We start from the raw sequence: 5,900 nt of genomic DNA, 5'->3' as shown, positions 1-5,900 counted from the left end.
CAATTGTCACCTTTTCCACCATCATTCCACTCACCATCCATCAATAACTTAATCCTTCATCTATTTTTCTCTCATTTCCATCATAGAAAAGCTCCCTATCCACCATCAACAGCCTTCTCATGAATTATCAAGATTTTTGAAAGGAAGAACTCATATGAAAATGTGATCCTAAGGGGTCTATGTGACCGTTATAGGAATACATACAGTCTTGTAGTAGCCTAAATGAACCCTATAGGATCACATTTGAAGCACTAGATTGATATTTTTGGGTATTATGAACCTTTAGGAGGATGTAACACTAGTCCTCAGAAGATATAGGATCCACTGTAGATTACTATAGGATCCTTGATGATCAACAACAACATTTTATTAGTGGAGGCACCAATTTTCTGATCACCTAAATTAATGAACTTCAATCAACAATCAACATTAAAAAAATTCAAGCCAATGAATCGATCAATGAAGGAAATAGAAATTCACACCTAACAAAAGAATATTGGTTAGACAGATATCTATACACAGAGATGCACGAAATTTTCTTCTGCACCTTCCCGATCCAACTGTATGAGTGGATCGTTAAATCGACAGACGACCAAGGAAGGTGGAGGCTTGATAGTCCAATAGTGTGGATCCAAGAGCTAGTGTGGAGGTTGGAAGCTTTTGAAGATAAGATCACGTGCGTTGGTGACCACTGGCTTGATTAAGTCATCGGAGGATTTGTTATAGAATTCACGGTGGATACCTCAGTCTGCTACAGTGAGGAAGAGCGATTCTCTTTCAAGGGACCGCGAGGTAAGTATTTGATATCTTTGAATACTTGGATTAAAATGATCTTGTGTGAAAAGTGGATCATGCCACTACCTTGATGTTTGGATCTACACGAAGGGGATGATTCTTTAGAAACTAGGAGAGAGTAGGTCCTAAATACAACCCATTGATAGAACCTCCTTTGAGTGATGACGAGGGAGCGGTACAGCTCTCACCGCGAAGCGTTGTAAAGTTGATAAAGTAGGGTTTTCTGCGAATAACTCATCCGCCCACACCACCTCGACCTTCACCTCCACAACATACACCTTCAACCACATCACCACCACCTTCGCCACCATTAAACATGTCGAATACCATGAAGTTGCCCTTTTTCAAGGGCTTGGAAAGTCAGGACCCAGATCAGTTTTGGTTCATTGGAAGGTTGTATGGACGACATAGAATATTACAAATGATCAAATAAAGAAGGCACAGTTGGTTACTTCTCTACAATATCACGCGTTGACATGGTACGTTAAGTACTGCAATGATAACCCACTAGCATCATTAGCAAACACTCAGACTACTCTGAACAAAGAATTTGGTAAGACCAAGTCTGAATCACAATCAATCATTGAATTCAAGGAAATCATGATGAGGCCCAATGAAACACCTCGGGAATTAGATCAAAGATTGAAGTGCTAGATCCGCGAAGCTAATATGAATCTCACGAATAGTCAGCAACGTGAATGGTTTGTAGCCTCACTCCTGCCCCAACTCAGGGTTACTTTTTCATAGAAAAAGATAGGGACCCAGGTGAAAGCCTTGGAAATTGTGATGTGACTGCATGAAATGCCTATTTAGGATGTTTCTTTGGGATTTCAACATATTCACACAGAGTTGTAGAATCTATGCTTGGAATTACAGAGCTTGAAAAAGGAAATAGGGCTCAGTCGGAGATGCGCGAAGAAGTTTGGTGCCTCAAATGTAAAAGCTAGGGGCATGATAAAGATCACTGCCCTGTCTTCACGAATTATATTACAAGAGGAGGGCCAATTCCTCTGAGGAAGGAAGCTTCAGCAGGACCAAGTACAGGGCCCGCACTATGGTGAGTTACTTTTCAGGTGGCTGGAAAACATGTTACAAACAATTTTCATTTGCTACAGAAGTTTGTACAAACGCCGCAACAATTATTCTGTAACTTCTATAAATCGGTGGGCCACGATGAGTGTAACTATCGTAGATATGAATTGATGATGGAAAGCACACCCGCGTATCGAATGAAAATAGAAACTCAGCCTCTGAATCAAGGCACTGGGGGAGAGCGCAAAGGATATCAGGGGCGTGGATGAGGCTGAGGAGGAGGAGGACCTGGTAGAGGTCGAGGACAAGTTATTTGCTATAATTGCGGAGTGCTAGGACAGTACGCATGGGAGTGTCTGGCTCATACACTCCCATCATGCTGGTATTGTAATCAGTTTGACCACATGATAGAAGAATGCCCTATATTAATAGCTAAGATGTAGGAGAAGAAGGTGCAACCTCAGAAACCTACTCAAAATTTATAGATGGCGAGGGTCGAGCCTCGCGAGGAGGATCCCAATGTGAATATTGTGCTACGAAGCAAAATGATGACTTGTGATGATAAACGGAAACAACTTGAAGAAAGTGAATGGTCTACAAGGCTCTAGAAAAAGAAGTTGGGTTTGATCTAGAGAACACAAAGGAAATGTTCATGGAAACAAAGAAAAGCTTTGTTGAGGCCTCTACCTCAGGAAGTTAAAACAAGCTTTATGAAGAAGTTGACCCCTCCATGCTTACTACCTTCTTGGAGACCTGTATGAAATTGCTGCGCGATAACAAGGCTATAAAAGGGATACAAGAAGTAATAAATAAGTGTGATGGTAAGGAAGGTGCTCTTGAAGGACACAATGCAGTTAGAAAAATAGGTAAACACAAGATGAGAACAGGGTGTGAGATGAGACTTACTGCGCAAGTAGGAGACTATGAGATGGACCAAGTTATTTCAGATCTGGGGTCGGATGCAAATATTTTTCCTAAATAGACATGGGACAAAATGGGGAGACCTATGCTGTAGTGGTCCTTGATTCAATTGAGGATGGAAAATGAACAGAATATTATCCCTATGGGGCGATTACACGGATTGACCATAGATATAGAGGGAGCGAGTGCGCTGGCCGATTTTGAAGTGATAGAGATTGTTGATGACAACAATCCATATCCTGCGCTCCTGGGAATCGATTGGGCTATCAACATGAATGGGGTAATCAATATGAAGAAGCAAACAATTTCATTTGAAAGGAAATCGCTTTGCGTGGTAGTCCCACTGGACCCTGGAGAAGGACCACACTATACTGAACTGGTCTGCGACTATGAGGAAAGCGACGATGATTTGGACCAAATCTATAAGATAATAGTGCGAGACCAAGACTGGCTAAATCTGACAGCTGATAGATGAATTGAATGGGACTACAAAATTTCCTATACCTCGGATTTAGATGAAGAATTGGAACATTGGAAAAACATGTTGCATGAAGTATCCACATTGTGTTGTATGTCGTCGAAGGTAAGAAATCTACCTTTTTATGATGGTTTAACTAATGTTGATAAGTTCTTGGATGTCTTTGAAAGAGAAGTATCCAAGAAACATCACTTCCAAGGACTATATTGGGCGCTACACCCACACGGTGGTGGGGTACACATAAGGACAGTTTTGAAGAATGGCGTCAGTAGAGAGGAATGATGAGATTGCAGTTTGGTCACCCAAAAGTTCGGCTAACTGAGAAATATGATGGAAGAAATGATCCTTGTGATCATTTATCAAAGTGGACTAAGGTTTATGGAACAGAGACACAACCAGAGTGGGTGAATATATTCTATCACACTTTGGACATCATTCCTATGAATTGGTACCCGGAAACAGAGCTCCACCACGGTACTGCGGAGTGGGATGTATTAAGGGAAGGATTTTTTATGACATTTAGCTTTGAAGATGGGTTCGAAAGAATTGATGAGGTGTTGCAAGAGGTTAAAGCAGTGATCTTTTGAATCCCATAGGATCCCTTATAATTGATTCAACCATATTGGAGCACCCAACTATGCCATGCCCTGGAATGATATAATGTGACTGCTGAAGGAGAAGATGAGGATCCAAGGAATATTAACATTTTAGAAATAGAAGGCCACCGTGAGGTAGAGGTATCAAAAATATAGAATCCAGACATCATCGTGCCATTGAAAACTAAGCAAGTAAACGTTGGCACCGAGGAGGAGCAAAAGTTTGCAAAGATTAGGGATTATTGGGATGATGCCACAGTAGATAAGGTCGCTGAGTTGCTCCATGAATATCAAGATTTTTTCCCTACAAAATTTTCAGACTTGAAAGGTATCATAAGGGCTTGGGCGTAATGAAGATTACCTTGAAGCCAGAAGTGAAGCCGACTAAGCATAGTTCATATCACCTTAATCCCAAATACGTGGAAAAGGTCCACTTGGAGTTGGACAAGATGCTTGAAGCATTTATTATTGAACCCATGGAGGAGTCTGTTTGGGTGAGTCCAATGGTAGTTCAAGAAAAGAAGAAGAAGGATGAAATAAGGATCTGTGTAGATATTAGGGAGCTTAACGATTCCTACATTCATGATCCTTTTCCAACACCGTTCACAGATGAAGTACTAGATAATGTTGGAGGGCAGGAGGCCTACTCATTCACTGATGGGTTCTCTGGATACCATTAAATTAAGACCACGCCAAAGGATAGGAGTAAGACCATCTTCGCAATAGAATGGGGATGTTTCTAGTATATAGTGATGCCTTTTCGACTTAAGAATGCATTGCTGATCTTTTCACGCGTAGTCATCACAACATTCAAGGAGTTCATTCACAAATTATTGGAAGTATATTTCAATGACTGGATAGTGTTTGGGCTAGTAAAGCGCCATGTAGCCAGTTTGCACTTGATGATGGATACATGCCGAAGGTATCAAATTGTGCTAAACCTGAAGAAATGCTTGTTTTGCATCCCTTTTGGAATCTTGCTAGAACATGTGGTGTGCAAGTAAGGATTAATGGTGGACCCTGCTAAGATCACGGTCATAATTAGTTTGGAGGAGCTAAGAAGTGTCAAACAACTGTGCGCAATGTTGGGTCATACTGGATACTATCGAAAGTTCATCAAGAGTTATGCTCAAATTACCGCGCCAATGGAAAAGTTGCTAATGAAGGATGCTACATTCTATTGGAATGAAGAATGTCAGCACAGTCTGGATGTCTTGAAGGAGAAAATGGTTATCGTGTCGGTCTTGGTCTTCCAAGACTGGAAGAAAGAATTTCATGTGCACGTTGATGCCTCGTGTATTGCGTTAGGAGTAGTGTTCACACGGGTCAATGAAGTGAAGATGGAACATCCTATAGAATTTGCAAGTAGGAAGCTATCAAAAGCTGAAAAGAATTATTCGACGACAGAGTGTGAAGGGTTGGCTATGGTGTACTTGCTCCAAAAATTCAAAAATTACCTACTAGGCGGACATTTCAAGATGTACACAGACCATTCTGCATTGAATTATCTAGTCAATAAGCCTGTGTTGGGGGGGGGAATATTCAAATGGCTGTTGTTGTTTCAAGAATATGATTTTTAAGTAATCGTGAAGCCAAGACAATTGAACGTGGGACCTGACCATCTGTCGCGCATTGAAATAGGAGAGGAGCCTACCAATTTGGATGAAGGGTTTCCTGACACGCAGCTCTTCACAGTGTGGTTAGAGGATAATAATTTTGTGGACATTATCCACTTCCTGACTATAGGAATGACTCCAGAGGGATATACCAGTCAACAAAAGAAATAATTGGTGGTGTGCACAGTAGACTTTTCGGTCACTGCAGGACATTTGTATAAGATGGGATCAGATGAAGTACTTTGATGTTATGTGTCTAATTTTGAGTGAAACAGTATTCTCATTGAAACTCATGGGGGAGCTGCAGGAGGGAATTATGCAGGGAAAGCAACAACACAAAAAATTGTGCATGTTGGGTTGTGGTGGTTGACACTCTATAAACACTCTAAAGCATATTGTAATGCATGTGATGCATATCAGAGGATGGGCAGGCCATCGCAAAGGGATGAGTTGCCTCTAAAT

Source organism: Pinus tabuliformis, chromosome 3_2, assembly GCF_031772625.1.
Source record: "Pinus tabuliformis cultivar Carrire ecotype Pingquan chromosome 3_2, CPIR1, whole genome shotgun sequence".
Lineage (NCBI taxonomy): Eukaryota > Viridiplantae > Streptophyta > Pinopsida > Pinales > Pinaceae > Pinus > Pinus tabuliformis.
The sequence above is the reverse complement of the archived record's forward strand: the minus strand, read 5'-3'. Positions refer to the sequence as shown.